Source organism: Arctopsyche grandis, chromosome 4, assembly GCF_051622035.1.
Source record: "Arctopsyche grandis isolate Sample6627 chromosome 4, ASM5162203v2, whole genome shotgun sequence".
Taxonomy (NCBI): Eukaryota; Metazoa; Arthropoda; class Insecta; order Trichoptera; family Hydropsychidae; genus Arctopsyche; species Arctopsyche grandis.
Window position 1 is genome coordinate 29,876,240 of NC_135358.1, and position 17,260 is coordinate 29,893,499.

The following is a 17,260-nucleotide window of genomic DNA, read 5'->3' on the forward strand; positions in this document are numbered from 1 at the left end:
TGTGAAAATAGAGATGTTTATTTAATTGGAAGCCCCGACAGGGCGAAAAGACTTCGACCCCATTACTGACGGGTATTAAATCCACAACAAATACGGATTCCAAGTAAGTACATACTTCCCGATCCCAGTATAAGTAATTCGAGCATAGTTTTATCGTACTCTCCAATCGATCCTCCACATCAACTATCGCATGTCAGTCACTTCAAAAACCCACACAAACTACCAACCGAGTATATAATATGGCATATAACATTATTTTTTTCCTCATTTCCACTTACTTTTTATATGAAAATTCGGTCCACTCTAACTAAAACTATTATACAAACTTGCAAGACTCAACATGCAAAATAATAGCATGCTTAATGATTTTAGGCGGGTGCTAGTTTTACATACAAATCGCCTTAACTTCATAGTTGTTTTTGGTTTCTGAAAGCTCGTTTATGATTGAACGGGCGATTTCCATGCATACGAAACGATACAATACATATGTATATACAAACATGCCCTTTGCAAATATGAGCCAAACTTTCCAGAAGTTTCGTTTCGCAGATCTCTTAAATGCGATTTGAATAACGGGCACATACATACAATACAGTAAACTCTCGATTATCCTGGCGTGGATTATCCGGTTTGCGGATTATCCTTGCTTGAAAAATATTAATTAATTTTTTTTTCTTATATGATTATGAAACGCACCGATTGATTGCGACCGTAAACACGCGTGTTATTTAAAACAAATTATGTCACACAGAAATGTCTTTTACTATTGCGTTAATTCTTTCAGTCGCTTTTGATCAGCGAAGAAGTAACAACTGCGAGTATTCAGAGCAGACTTTTTCGTAACATACGTACATATGTTTATTATTTTCAATTGCTGATGAATTCTACATCAAATTTCGAGAATATTTGCAAATTCTTTGATTCAGCCCATGGACCAAAGTGTTATACCATCAATGAAACGTCTTTATCGTCAAAGTCTTCTGAAAACTCTTGTTGAGAAAGCTAACAACCTGATCAATTTCTGGAAAAAATGACGATATTGGATGCTATACACGAAACAACACAATCTTGGTCAAAAGTATGTAAAGCCACTAGCACTTGTTCGATCAAGGAGAAAGATTCTTCCTGACATGGAAACAGATTTAGTGGATTCTGAAGAGAATGAAGCAAATTATATTATATCCGAAATATGTGGATTATTGGAAAATTTTAAATGTTTTGAAAACGGCCACTTATCTGCCTAACTATGAGCGTTTTTCTTAATAAATAATATTAGTTTTTAAATAATGAAACAAAAATTTGTGTTGTAAATATGATATTATATTCGAAACCAAGTCAATATTTGATGATACGGATTATCCGTATTTTTCTATTATCCGTGCCCTTCCTCATCAGCATTAGCCCGGATAATCGGGAGTGTACTGTATAATATAAGGATATATACATATGTACTCGCAAGAGTATGTATGTATGTGCATATTTTTATAGGAGCTTAATTAGATTTGATTGCATTCGACAAATATTTATGTGAATGTCGACACGAGAGGTAATCACACATGTGAGTGGATTTGAACGATATCGTTTATGACACTAAGGGAGTCCCGTCCCGGGAAACGGGAGCGCTGAATCCCTACAATTACAAGCACGCAATTCGAACGGGGTTAGCCGTAAGCCACGAACCGTCTCTCAAAAAACGATAGAAATGATTTTGAACCTACACAAAATGATTTCATTTAATTATGTTCAAAATCAGGGATGGAACGATTTCAGATAATTTCAAAAAGTATAAACTTCTTTATTAAGAAATGACTTCATTTTAACTATTTGTGATCATCATTATCATCCACTGGTAGCTGATGACTTCTATTCTTAACTACAAATACCTATGCTAGGTATTCTCGTATTTTATTCAATTTTTTTCTATTCTCGTCTATTTTAATTTAATTACTCAATTCACAATTATAACCTGAGTACTATACTTACATTTTTCGGTTACATTCTAGAGATTGTCTTTTCATATTTCGTTTAATATTTCAACTACATATGAATGTATGTATCTGCAGTTATTCCATTAGTCATGCTTCGTATTCACATGTTTCGCATTCTGTGTCAAGACTTACCCGAGTGCATTGAACTTTATGTAATATTTTAACATTCAATGTAACTTTCACATACTTTTCTGGCAAAACGCATCGCTTGAGGTTAAGCAAGATTTTTACTTAAATACAGCATTCACATCAGCTGTCTCTTAATCTGTATTGATTCTCAAAATTGAAAATCATACCCAAATGTAATTTTTTTAATCAATCATGCACACTCGTCATTACAGATCGCGACGGGTATACTACCTATATACAGATCAAGAAATATCAATTATAAATACATAATTTGATCCTATCTCTTCCATTTGGGCCTCGCAGGGATGTATTTTATTTGCGGCTGGTTCTTATTTTATATAGATATATACCAGGAAGGCCTGGTATATACATATATAAACATGTAAACCTAATGCGCCTACTTAGACAATTCATTACAAACATTGCAGCATTTTTATTACATAATTCTGAAGGCTGAAGAACACGAAATTAACAATTTATTAATTAATTAATCCATAGAGACATCTATGAATTTAGACTGGTACATAATTTTTTACATATTGTACATAAATCAAATTCAGATATTTGTGACATACCAGGTAGGATTGTTTTGCCAATTTGATGGAAGAACCGTTTCAACAATGAAATAAGATAAATTGGCAAACTCTGAAAGGAATCGATCGACCCGGAGTCACAGATAGCCAAGTCTGACCAGCAATAATAAAGATCAGCACGGGATCGAACCCGGTAACCTCTCCCACAAGTGTCGAATTTATTTTCTTGGTATTTGATTTTCAACAATCTCGTGTATTTGTTAAAATATCAAGCCACAATATTTTACGTCTGGAATTATACATGTACATAGGTATATTATAGAAATTAATTTGTCGTTAAATTCAAACCTTCAAAAAATCATTTTTCTACACCTGAAATCTTAATTTTGTAACCGTTCCTTTCTTCGATATATATATTGAGTGTATGTATATATTGAGTGAATGCGACAGTTGCGCTTCGACCAGATAAAACGTATTTTAAATTGACAAAATCGAGGTTTCGTATTCTCCTATTTTCTCCTCCAAAATTGGACCGATTTTTAAAAAAAAATCATCATTAGTATGAGAAAAATACTTTCTGTGCATCTATCGGCGCATTTTTTTTTTAAATTGACCGTTTAATAAGCACGCTGGACTCGTTTCGTGGGTGTAAAAAAGATGCGATTTTATAGATGTTTGGCGGCTCCTAGCTCCTATAAAAAATAATTAATCTAAAAAATAAAACGATAGATGTACCCCAATGGTGGATATCCATAGCATATTAAAAAATAATTTCTTTAGTGCCATAATTGAGGAAGGGAGAAGTATAGTACGTTTGTATGGACAAGGCGCTGCTGTCCAGCCCTTTTAAATACGTAGTTATATTTCAGGGTTTTCAATATGCCTCTTCATTAAAAACAGTATTAAATTTAGAAGTTCTTTATTTTAAAATGTTAAAATAAAAGCATTTTATGCTAACCACTAGCCCACAACCACTGCTGGTTATTATTATTTTCAAATAAAAAATTATATAGATTCCAATAGTAAGAATAAATCGTGCTTCGTTTGGAATCATTGCTCATTGAAGATTTGGACGTAATTAGCACATTTTCTGTATTTGGAACTTGTTTTCCTTTTAGTAAATCAGGTGTAAAAAGGTCACAACTCAATTAGAGTTAGAGAATGGTTTAAATAAAAAACTGATTCCATCCCTGTTTTAGATGCATGTGGGAACAGTCGATCCATATGCCTGTCTGTCTGTCTCTAAAGTCTCTGGTGCATGATGCAACCGAGAGCGTTGCACCGGTGCATTTCCTCGAACGACGACAGACAGACAGCCTTTGTTTGATTTATTGCACTGGCATTTAAGCGAACGTCTGAACTCAATTACCTTAACAAGTGGCGTATAGTGCAACCTGTGCAAGTACAGAGTGGTGAGACTCGTGCCCCGGGGTGTCGAAAGGGTAACCCAATTTACGCCAATAATTAAGCTATTCGAGTAATTATAGTTTCTCAGTGAAAAGCCGCGTATTTTATCCATATATGGTGTTTCCAATTTTTATTAGTGTAAGTTCTTAGTTTGACTTCATCAACGTCAACCATTCAAAGATTTACCTACATATATACACATCATGTATCATTAATTGTGAGCTTCTCTATTGTATAATATTATAAATTGGAATATGCCTTACAATAGGGGTTCCAAAAAACCGCCCGAAAGAAAAAGCTTATAGATAATAAAATTTGTATTATAGTATAATATATCACAGCCGTTAAAATAAAAAATAAATACGCACAAATAATTAAATAATTTAAATAAGCTACTATCAAGAATGTGTTATTTAAAAAATAATGTCACCTCGTAAAAAAAACTATAATAGATATTAAGAACAATGCTGAGTTGAATTTGGTGCCCTCAACGTTGTGTCCGAAAACCAAATAAACTCAGATATATTTCCATGTGTTTTAGTTTAAAAATCCAAAAGCTTGTCAAACCGTTGCAAATTTCGGAATCGAATTCATAAGAAACGGCATATCACAAACATTTTAAAACCATATTATAAAGTAGGTATGTGGCGTCAAAATTTAAAGGGTTTACAATTCATTCGAAGAAAAATCAATTATATGCCGGAAATTCCCATGCATTTTACCAACTTTTTGCTGTCAAATACTAGGTTTTGCGATAGTAATATTTTCTAACCTCTTATACCTGAACTTGTGTAGGTAATTTAAACTGCTTTCAATAATATTTTATTGGTTTATGACCTGGTCTTCGTCCACTACTAAATTTCAATGAAACCGCTGTACCTTTTTTTGTTGTTCAAATAAATAAACGCCTATAACCTAAGAGAATTTAGATATACACATTTTTTTATCTTTCATAGAAATTCATGTTAGTTTTGAGGAAAAAAGATTAATTTAAGAAAACCTTAAAAAGCCGGTTGATTTGAGCCAAAACGCCGGCTTTCGGTTTTTTTGAAAAATGGCCAAAAAGCCGGTTTTTCGGTTTCGGTTTAAGCCAGCTGGAAGCTCTAGCCTTAAAATTATGCATATATTCAAATAATCATAATCATTCAAATCTAATTATATATAAAGAAGTTCATTATAATAAATTTGTACACATTTTAATCTCCGCTATTTACGTTTTACTTGTATAAAATATATTGAAGCGAGTCGTTTGAAAATTTCATTTTAAATCACACTATAAATTCAATTTGAAGTTCATTGAATTACATTCGCCTTTGTCGATATTGGATTTGCTATAAATATGTCAATTTTAGTTACTCGTTGAAAATCAAATACTGGAGGGGGGTATAGCAACTTTTACCGCTTCGAGATTTTCATAATCAATAACGAATTAATATGGAGATTGATATTCACAACATGAACACAAGCTTTGACAGGCGGTTTTCGTTCGATTGCGGAAAATCGTATCGAACACAAATTTCCAAATCGGTAATGAATAGCTATTCCGGCCAATTAACCGACCAGACCAATTCGGCGATAATTTCAGCCGACTTACCGATACATTACAGATCGCTTCGAGCTTTCGTCACGTATCGTGCGCGTTTTGTTCTTGAATAAATTTAGAATTTATATGAGGAATGTGATATGTAAAAGACCGTGTCAAAAAGTCGACGGGGGGGGGGGGGGGGGAAAGGTGGCGCGTGATACGATAAATATTTAAAGGACATAAATGTTTTTGGGAAGAATGGAAAACAGCCGGAGCTGTAAAAATCCAGCGCGAATACTTTGTAGCCCAATGAATGTAAACGGAAAAACGTTAAAGAGTGAAATGAAGGAAATAAAATGTTTAACGATAGGTTAAATGTGCTCCGCGCCAAAGGACTGCCTGCTTTTTCTGCGAACCCAATTCGATACTTTTTCCTCTTCTTATTTCCAGCCAAAGAGCTTTTTTATATGATACTGTATGTATTTATGTAGGTACATATGTGTTGAGCGTGTATATGGTGCCTTATAAAAGCGATCGCGTATGCGCACGCATACGTACATAATTTTTCCGTTGTTATTTCTTCTGCCTTAATAGCATGTCAAAATTGCTGCCATTACCGCTTATATCTTTTTTTTTTTTTTTTGAGAACATTTGAAGACGCTTTCTTCGCTTATATTATGTTATATTTGCCCGCTGTGTCCTTTCACACTAATGTTTGCGTATATACATAAACACACTTTCAGTTGTAATCGCACAAACTGCTGTTGTTTTTTTTTTTTTGTATTATTTCATTATTTTTATCGAAAATGTTGAACGCTTATGAATAATGAATCGAGCTGTCAAATTGACGTAAATTTGAATTTAGGTCACGTAAAAAAATATAAAAATACTCATTGAGAAAACGCTGACTGCGGAGCGTCGTTAGCCGAATTGTATCATTTGAGTTCGAATCAATGTTTAAAGCACAAGTGAACCATTCGACATTACACTGACGCATAAATACAGGGTTTGTTGTTGATTTTAATAATTCAGGGCTTGTTTTTTATTCAAATTTATTCACGAATTTTTCAAAGCGACATAGACACAGATAGATATACACTTCAACCATGCATAAGAACTGTCAACTTTAAAGCTTTGTAATGGGAAAATTCGAGTAAGTTTATCAATTTATAGGAAGGCACAAATAAATTTGCTTTGGTTAATAATTAAAATGCATCATTCCGGAAAATTGTTTATCCCCAATGTTTTGCTTTGCTCATCGTTAGGCGCTGAACATCTCTAGATAAACGAATATTTAGCTTAATGAAAAGCTTTACAATCATCAGCATCATCATCATCTAAAGGCATTCCCCATCCACTGTTGGATGAAGGCCTCTCCAACACGCTTCCACTCGTCTCTGTTTTGCGCAACTCTCATTCATCTCACTCCACACATTTTTCTAATTTCGTGTACCCATCTTCCCTGCGGTCTTCCTTTTACCCTTTTGCATTCACTCGGGTACCATTCTAGCACTTCGTTTGTCTACCTTTTTTGCATTCTTCTAACCACGTGGCACACCCATTTCCATTTCAATCTCTTCACTCTATCCACTATATGCACTACCCTTGTCATATACTTTTCACCCATGTATTCCGTTTCCTGTCTTTCCTCGTTATGCCAAACGTACAACGTTGATTACAACGCTCATCAGACGTTCATAGGATTAATTTAAAAATCATCTCACAATATTATAAAATTAAAAATCAACCTTTGAAGATAATGCAGTACAAGTATGGAGACTGGACTCTGTATATTATATCAAGTCATAAATAGTTTCAAATGATCCTAATACAGATGCAATAAGATTTAAAAATGAAAAAAGGGTTATACTTACATAGATATGCCCGAAAGGCAAATATTATGAGCAAAATTAATTTAATATACAAATATAATAGAAAGAGTTATGATTTGCAAAAAATTGAAAAAGATTTTTGTATCAATATTGACTTATTCAATATTTTACATGCGCCAAGTTTCAATGCCGCCCAGTATACATATGTAAATATTATACAGTGCAAAATCATTATTTTATAAATATTTAACATTCATACTCAGTCATCGTTGCTGTTTGTAATGCCACTTAGTACATTCAAGAGACATTTCGGTTTACATAACATGATACATAATTTCGCGGAAATGCATACAGCATTTACTTACCAAGCATATTAAAAAATATAGAAATTCTGACATACGTAATCATTATATACCAAATTTTCAACCATGTTCAAAACGAATACCGTATCTAAAATTGTATGGCATGTGGGTACTACATACATACATACATACATACCTCTCAACCCATTCTCACTAATGAGACCCAACCACGAAAATATATACATATTTACAGGTACATATTTACATATACGTACTGAATATTCACTTATTTTTTCCCCCAATATGGTTTCGTATATACCTTTGTACGTACATACATACTATACGTACGTAGATATTGTTACTATTTTCAGTTTGAAAATCTTATTTATCTGATATTATTGTCGAAAGTTTCGAATAATATTTGCGGTATTCGTTCAACTTTCGCCGTTCAAAGTTTGGGTGCTACACGTTCGTACATTTTCATACGCGTGTGCGTAAATTGAGTTTTGAAGTTCTAAATCTACTTTCAATATTCACGATTTCGATCGGGTCGTATAAATAATTCATGGCGTTCGCACAATGAGTCGGTAACCTTTTTTTCGTACGCTAAAAGCATTCGCGTTTAACCAGTCGATGATGAAACGTTCCGATTTTGTAGTTATTTTTGGAATACATTTAATTCTCAAAACCAAACTACAGCCAAACAGAAATCAGAGAACAGTTATAAAAATTTTGGAATCAACAACAAACAAGGGAAATTCCCAATGACAAGTGATATTATTCAAAAATGTAATATTAAGAAAATCAAGGGACCTAAACTGGATCCTTGAGGTACACCTAAATGGAATTTCTTGAAATTCTCAAATTGGGATTAAAAAGGTGGATCAAATTATTGGATAACCCTAGATCAAATTATTGGATAACCCTGAAAATGAGAAGACGCGGCAGCAAGAAGACAATTAGACGATAAAAATATACGAAGACTTAGAGAGGCCGCTCTCATCCTGAGAATGGCCTCAAAACGAGACACGTGCCCCTCCACGAACATTTTCGACGCGCTACAACCCCTTGGTAGCCTGAAGAGAGCACGATAGTAGTTGTTATATTGAACATTTATCATCCTCATCGTCTCCCGCTTGTATCTGGTCCATATTTCTCCAGTATAGAGGCTAGTACAAAAGAACATAGATAATTGTCCCTTAACCTCTGCACTGGAGTGGTAAAACCTTCTTGCTAGCATATTTGCCCTCACACAAATAGCTCTCTTTTGCCTTTCAATGTCACGGTCATCAGAGAGATCCTCCGTCAGCAGGTGTCCCAGGTACTTGACTTCCCTCACGGTTTCAAGAAATTCAGTAAAATATAAATTGTCAATCTTAACCATGCTGCTGATTGATGAGAATATAATCACATTGCACATAAAGATGGATCTGTGGATAAGCATCTTCAAAAAGAAATAATGACAAAATCAACCTGTAAAATTTCCCTAAATGTCATGAAACTCATTTGGACTTCAAATTAGAGCGAAAGTCCACATAAAGATTGCGGCGAAATTGCTTTATAAAGAGGAACATAGCAGTCGGTTATATCGAAGATGAAGTTGCATACCTTAATTCGACATTCAAATACCTCAAGTTGGAATGAACTATTTGCCTTCTACCGTTGAAATTTCAATATAGTAAATAATTTGACTTTGATAGAGAGCGCAGTAAGTGTGCAATTGTTTAGATATTCTGTCGCAGTAGGAGAGGTCTCCTTTATGCTGTCAGCTCATCTCAAACTTAATTACTCGAATGCAACGTATCCTACCTACCCTTCACCGATGGGTAGGTGGGTAGGTACTCGTAGATGGGTACACGTCGGGAAGTGTTACGAGGAGAAGGAGCTCCCGGGAATATAATGGATTACCGTTCGGTAGTGTGTCGGGTATATATGTATGTATGTATATGCGCACAGCAAACCGCATGAAATCTTGTTACGTCAAAATAATGTCTCGTAAAGATCATCCGCTCAAAGTGAGGGTGGCACGCGGGGCCGAAACTCGTATATAATCGACATGACACGCCGAGCGTGACGCGACAGACATGACCTATGCGAACTGTCGAGAAGATGGAAAATTGTGCAGATTTTTCTCTGGGGATCAAGATATCATTACACATTTCACATGTCATTACACATGTGAAGTGTTTTGTTCATTTTTTTGGAAATTCGGAACTTTGTAGTAGGAATATTGACAACACAATAAAATACTGAAATTTTTCAACGCATTTTAATCATGCTTCAATTAACCAACCTGATTTTTGACGGTTTCATTTTTTTCTTGTAGGACTTTTTAAAAGATAGCTTACATGTGCATAAATATATTTTTGATTTTTAAATGCTTTTTATTATTATGACCACAATACATCTTATATATATTTTAATAGCTACTGATCTACTGATCATTTTCTATTTTACAATTTAATTTAATTTGGTTAGTAATCATAGTATTATATTATTCTAATGTTAGTCTACAGCATAATAGGACAAAGAGCTCAAAAACCTATTTACAATCCTTATAAATGCTCATAATACATCTAATACATAATATTAATTAAAGAGACTCACTAAAGTCGATGACCTAAAGCAGATTGTGTTTAAGTAATCTGTGTTTATACCTGAAGGGTATAGACATTATACATTTTGTTGTAATCACCGAGACTCTTCACAATTGTGTTAGTATGGTTATATATGACAGGTTATAAATGCATGTATAATCACAAGCTTTTATCTGTTGACAAATCATTCATCAATTACTCTTTAATATGTTCAATTTGAATATTACAATGATTTTTGTTGGCTTGCTCTCGTTTAAGAGATATCGGCGTTTAAAAAAATGGGCAATTATTACAGATTTTTGGTTTTTGTAGTTCTTTTGTAATGTAGCTGTGCCAAAATATCAGAATCAATTGTCAAATTTTTACTTTATCTATGTACATATGCACGTACATAGTAACAATGGATGAAGTTTTGCGATCATGCGAAAATTCGAACTCGAAATTTTGACTAATTCGAACTATGTAATGTAAGTAATGTGAGTATCTTTGGTTGGGAAATTTGAAAACAAAACGAAGTTTCTATGACGACAATTCAATTGGTTGAATATGATATTATTTCGATTCAAATAAATTTAATAAAAACACAAATGAATATTTACTATTAGATTCGCCACTTTTACGCTGTTTATATTACAAATACTGAGCGAAGCCGGGTAAAACAACTAGTATATAATATAATTAAAAAAATAGAAATGGATCAATAAATCAATACTCTCCTGATGGCATTACTTAATTGATGTAAGGAAATACCGAATAGATCAACCTCATTCAGCTCCCCGTTAACCATATGATAAACACGCTGTAGATAGGAATATTTTAGGGAATTGGTTTTGAAAGGATTGAGTGTAAAGATTGCAACGTGTCTAGAATACCTAACTGGGATCCTGACACCAACCTTACTCGGTAAATCGGAACAATCAAGGAAACCATTTAGGAGCTTAAAATAGAATGTAGCATCAGTGAGACGTCGTCCGACAGAAAGACTGTTAAGATTTGTAAAATATCGGGAACAGTAAGTAGTATGGGCGTAGGTAGGAAAACGGTAGCGTTAGGATTTAATAAATTTTATTTGGACTTTTTTAATACAAATATGAAACTAAAGTCATACTCAACCTTTCGTAATGTTATCGAGTATTCTTCAACGACATGTTTTCATCCCTCAAGCGTCAACCCACACGTCATCATTGATCGGAAGCACTTTACTATGAAGTACGACCTTTACTGTTAGGAAGCACTTTACTGTTGCGTAGGTATAGACGAATTGCAAAAACACCTTTAAAGCTCCATTAAATTGCGAACACGAGGTCATGCTTGGCTTTGGTTAAATATATGAATATTGCAATGAGGTCGGGTGATACGGCGATCCATCGTGTTGGGTTTACCGCAGAGGGCCCGTTGTTGCGGTGTCGGTAAATCGCCGAGGAGGACCTCAGCATCAACCCCTTCCCGTGGACAAATTACCAACCTGGCATGATTGAAATGCGACCTTTGTTGCACGACGCGAGACCTCAACCGACGTCTAAAGCCCCAAAATCCCCACCCCCGTTCTCCCACACGAGGAAGGGTTCGTCCCTTTTATCTATCCGGCCCCGCATTGTGAGCGTGGAAAAAACCACGCCGAAAATAATTTATCATCGCATACCAATTTTGCTAATTGAAAAAAATGTGTATTGTAGACAATGTCCCGTTTTTATAATATCGATAGCTATGTTTTTCAAGATTGGGAAAGTAGGGTGTTGCGAACATTATATATTCGCTTCGAGTCCTGACGAAATTTTGAACTCGGATTATTTGTAACACTGTAAACTCTTCCTTCAGAATAAAAGTTTTCATTTTTATACACCTATGTATATATTATTTGTTCTACATAGAGTTATGAAGGCTTCTTTTGAATATTTATGACACATAGAACAGTTCTCTAGAATACAAAAAAAAACAATGTTTGTGAAACCAATGAAATTAAATGAAACCATGAATGAAACCAATATTTGTGCTACATATGTATATTTTATAATGAAATTGTTACTGTCAGAGAATTTATAATCTACATATGTATATAAAGAATGTCTGTCTGCCTGTCTCGTAAAGGCTCCTAAACCATTCAACCCATTACGATGAAACTTTCAGGATTTGTTGTATGCATGTCCGGGAAGTTTAATGTAAAAAATATCGCCCAAAACCGGGAACGCAAACGGGAAAAACGGGAATGAGTGGCATTGCAACGCAATAATTTCAAATGTTTTCGCGTCGCGATCTGCGATGTTAGGGTAAAATAAACAAACAATTGAATAATTTCACTGTGTGTTCACTGCCTGCATTTTTCCTACAAATGGGAACGGGAACGAGAACGAGAACGGGAACGGGAATGAGAACGGGAACGGGAATTGCATACGTTATTGTAGCATTGTAACGCATGCCGGGTTCAGCTAGTTTTACAAATAAAATATATACAAAATTTTTAAGAGTTTAAACTTGATAGCTTTCAAACTAAAAATTAACCTACTAGAAGCTAAAAATAATATCATTATTTGAAATAGATATTCTAAATACATTTTTTTTAATACACTTTTGCATAATCTATTTTTCAGCGATCTACAAATATCAAATATTGTAGTTACATATTGAACAAGCCAACAATTATTGTACGGCTCATCATAATTGTTATTCAACATATTATATATTAATCGATATAGTTTGGGGTAAATGAATATGCGTCATTCAAGTCATCATAATCAAAAACTCGATTTTTCTTTCTATGATATTAAATTATCATTGAAAAGCATTCTATAAAATAATCAACTTTATAGTTTTGCTAATCATTATAATTTTGCTAATCATGAGATTCCGTGAATATTTTATTTCCCTAGTTAAAATATAACTATGCCCTATCAGTTATAAATTCACTGAAACGTCATTGTAATTATTATTTCACTCTAAATTAATTCATTCAGTGTGTGTTAGTAACCATTGTAACGTAAATTCAATGGTTGATTTTGAATTTTAATACATTTTTTGTGTGCACAGTATGTTCACAATGTACAATTTTTCTTATTGTTCGTATTTATTAAGTGCGTGTTTAAATTTTAAAGCATAATATGATAAAAATCTTAAAAACATTTTGTTAGTTGATGGTGAAGTTGTTTTTTGTGTAGCGCTACAAATTAAGAGGCGATGTGAAGTGTTTCGTTTTTAAGGCTTTTTGTGCTATTTTTGAACCGTGCAATTAAAAAAATTTAGTCTGTGTTTATTTTTTATAAAAATTGGGAAATCTATTTAGAATAATATTTATTAATAGTTTGTATTTGGGAATCAATTAAAGTCAAATTAGATACATCATTTAAATATAAGTATGGACACAGAACCACCTTCGTTGTTTCGATTAATTCAATTACGAATTATAAATAGAGCAAGTTTGAAATTGATTTAATATACACAGCGGGAATGAAAGTTTATTTATTTTCGATTGAAAGTAAATTTACGAAGATGTTATCCCTAATCGAATTAATAATTCGAATTTGACCTCGAAATCTTAGAATATAATACTAATAATTAATAATCTTCGTACAGTCATTAGTTTAGAAAACAGATATATGACCGACAGGATGAAATATAAGTATCATAAAAGCATTATTAAGCTATAAATGGGTATAGCGGTTATATAAAAGAAATGATTTATGATATGAACAGAAAATTAATTATGTATTATTCGTAACAAAAGGGAAAATTTCAGGTATATTTTAATTAAATATATTTCTATGGATCGTTTACGTTAACTTCATCTCAATATGATTGACTCAAATATTTAGTAATCCTTCTCAAAATTTCATACTTTGAAATTACATCAGTTCAAATATTGATAGTGAAATATTTCACGAATGTTTGGGAAAATTTTCAAAGCATGTATTTTAAAATATTATTTTACAAAGCCCGCTCATGTTCTCTTACATAAAGATGAACGTGTATGTTTGTTCGCTAGACAAATCAACTATTTTTAATTCACATTGAATCGTCACATTTGGCATTCTATCTTACGGTATTCTAATTTGGAAATAGATAATTCAACACGAAAAAATTCCATTCTTAGTAAAAATAAATAAAATATTCTTACGGGCACATAATCTCCGTGAGATAGAATTAAATCTCATACCCTTACTGCAACCTAAAAAGTGAAATATAATGTTTAACATTAACAAACAGATTTTATTACAAAAATAATGCTGCGTATCAATATATAAAATTACCAGCAACATGCAGTCTCCATAGCAATATTTTAGGCGCTATAGCCAATCATCTTCTTCAATATACAATAAAAAAATATTGCACTCAATTAAAAAAGTATTGATATTTATATTTTGTATAAAAAGTATTGATATTTATTATTGATATATATATATATATATATATATATATATATATATATATATATATATATATATATATATATATATATATATATATATATATATATATATATATATATATATATATATATATATATATATATATATATATATATATATATATATATATATATATATATATATATATATATGTGGTTATTTTTATTTTTTTCATCTCTCTCTATTCTTCGACCATTGTGGTGGCGCATTAGAGACTCCTGTAATGTCACAATGCTTCAAACTTAAACTTTAAATAAAAAAAAAATATATGTATTACTAATGTACCACTCTAAATACTCTGAACTGTATAATTCATTTTAAATTCCAGACTTAGATACTATTTTCTCTTAAATGTCATTCAATTCATTCAAATGTACTTCATCTGTTAATCGATCATATGTAGATTTCGACTCTGAGTCTTTTCTATTTTCCCTGCTTGACTCCTGTAATGCTACAATGGTCTAAACTTAAACCTAAAATCGTAGAACGTTCTCATATATTCATGACGCCGATCTATTGGAGTCAATACAGTTTCAAATGTTGTCAATTTGCGTTTCAAATAATTCTCTAGGTGACAAAGTACATATTCTATTCATATTTTTTCGTTTAATATTCATATTCAACTCGTCAAACAGACAAAATAGACGTATATTGTACATTATTCACCATCGATGCACGTTAATATCAGAATGACCGTATTTATTATTAATATATTTTTACGTACCTTTTGATGTACGCAAAAATATATTCCTCCTGTAATGTCACAATGGTCCAAGCATAAAATGAAATAAAACTAATCAATAGAGACAAAATTTTGTTTCCTCAACAACTAAATAAAGCTTCAGTATTCAATTTAGATCTACTAACTTTCATATACTGAAAACTTCTTCTTGTCTTCTCAAGCAACGCTGAGCATTCTATCTAATAAGACAAACTGAAATCAAATTTGAATTTAAACCTGGATAAAATGGTGACGCAGTTTTTGCGCTTTTCGCCCCCTGCCCCACCTCCCATTTTCTTTCCCACTTTTTGGTGCAAAAAACCGCTAAAACCCAGTCTACGCTAATTAGCGTCGTCGCTACGAATTTATTCATCCGCAAACTTGCCGAAAGTGGCAGTGGAATCGGTCGAGTGGCAATTAGCACCCACAGGTTTTCGCGTTTGCAAAACCGGACTGATGGACGGACGCACGAAAACCGACGCGAAAATTGTCGCGTCGCTAATTGGCGTCCAACGAACGACTTTTCCGACTCGCCACCGGAAAAACACTTCATTACCACGTTAGTTAACGACAACGAGGCGGCCGTCTCGCCGTTTAACGCCGTCGTTAAGCCGAGTGGAGGAAGGGACCACTCTCGTTGTCGATTCTATTATATACATATATACATATACATAATGTATACAGGAATATCGTGTTCCGACACATGTTATATGTTTGTTTTGCTTGGGAGTTTATGGCTCATCAGTGTGTTGGCAAATTTTGTATATTCAAACTACGACGTGTTGAATGACAATCTCCATTAATGGCTGGAGTGTGCAATTCGGATCTTATAATAACTGGTTTTAATGTTTTGATTGTATAATCTGGGTTATTAGTCGTGATTACACTACAGTTTGAACAATTTGGGTCAACTGGTACGATAACTATGTACATACATATGTATATTAATTCAAAAATTTGGATTTGACCGACCCACGATATTATCTATGTCTTTGATGAATAAAAAACAATTCGATAATGGAACATACGTACATATATACACGTTCAAACATACCGGCTATGAAAGCATTTTCGACACAAATTGAGCGTAAGGAATTTACACAATACAAAAGTTCTACTTCCAGCTATTTAAATTTTTTTTATAACTTAACATCACTATAAATATTATGAACATAAAATATCAAGAAGATATAAATGATTTAAAAGGTTAAAATAAAATAGTAAAAAATTGTTTAAAAAAAAACAACTACTTCCGGCTTAGGAATTCTAGTCAAAGCCTTATCACCTCAGAGTTAGTACCTACATAAAGAATACAAATTTAAATTAAATTAAATTTTCAGCTTCATAGGTTCAGTGGTGTGGAAAAAATCGTGTGTTCACAACATTTTTGACTTTTCTAAGAGGCAAAAATCCCACTTATGGCTTATTAAATTTGATTTTTTTATTGTTTTCATCACATTGATATAAGGACTATACTTGAATTTTCTCGTGAAGAGCACACATGTTTAAGGGGTCGGAAAAATTAGTAGAAGATTAGTAAAAAATTAGTAACAAGAGTAGACTGCTACTACCGATTGGTGGGTGCTCACCAAATTTAATATATAAATTAATATTAAGCTTAAACTTCTAGATATGAAATTTCAGTTTAATACGCCGAAAGGTTTCCGAGAAAAACATACAAAAACCTCGATCCTCTACAGTAAAAGAACTAGTTCTGGTTGAGGTAAAAATATTTGAAAATATTAAGGTATAAAATTTATAATTTCTATTACATGTAAAAAATTAGATTCAGTAAGCGGTTTGGGAGATAATTTAATTCAAAGATC

At 32.9% G+C, this 17,260-nt stretch overlaps 1 protein-coding gene across 1 annotated transcript in view; it reads left to right on the forward strand.

The window, feature by feature from the left end:
* The window catches only part of LOC143911028 (uncharacterized), a 440,832-nt gene that overhangs the window by 225,175 nt on the left and 198,397 nt on the right, over window positions 1-17,260 (forward strand). The gene's annotated exons all lie outside the window — the stretch shown is intronic.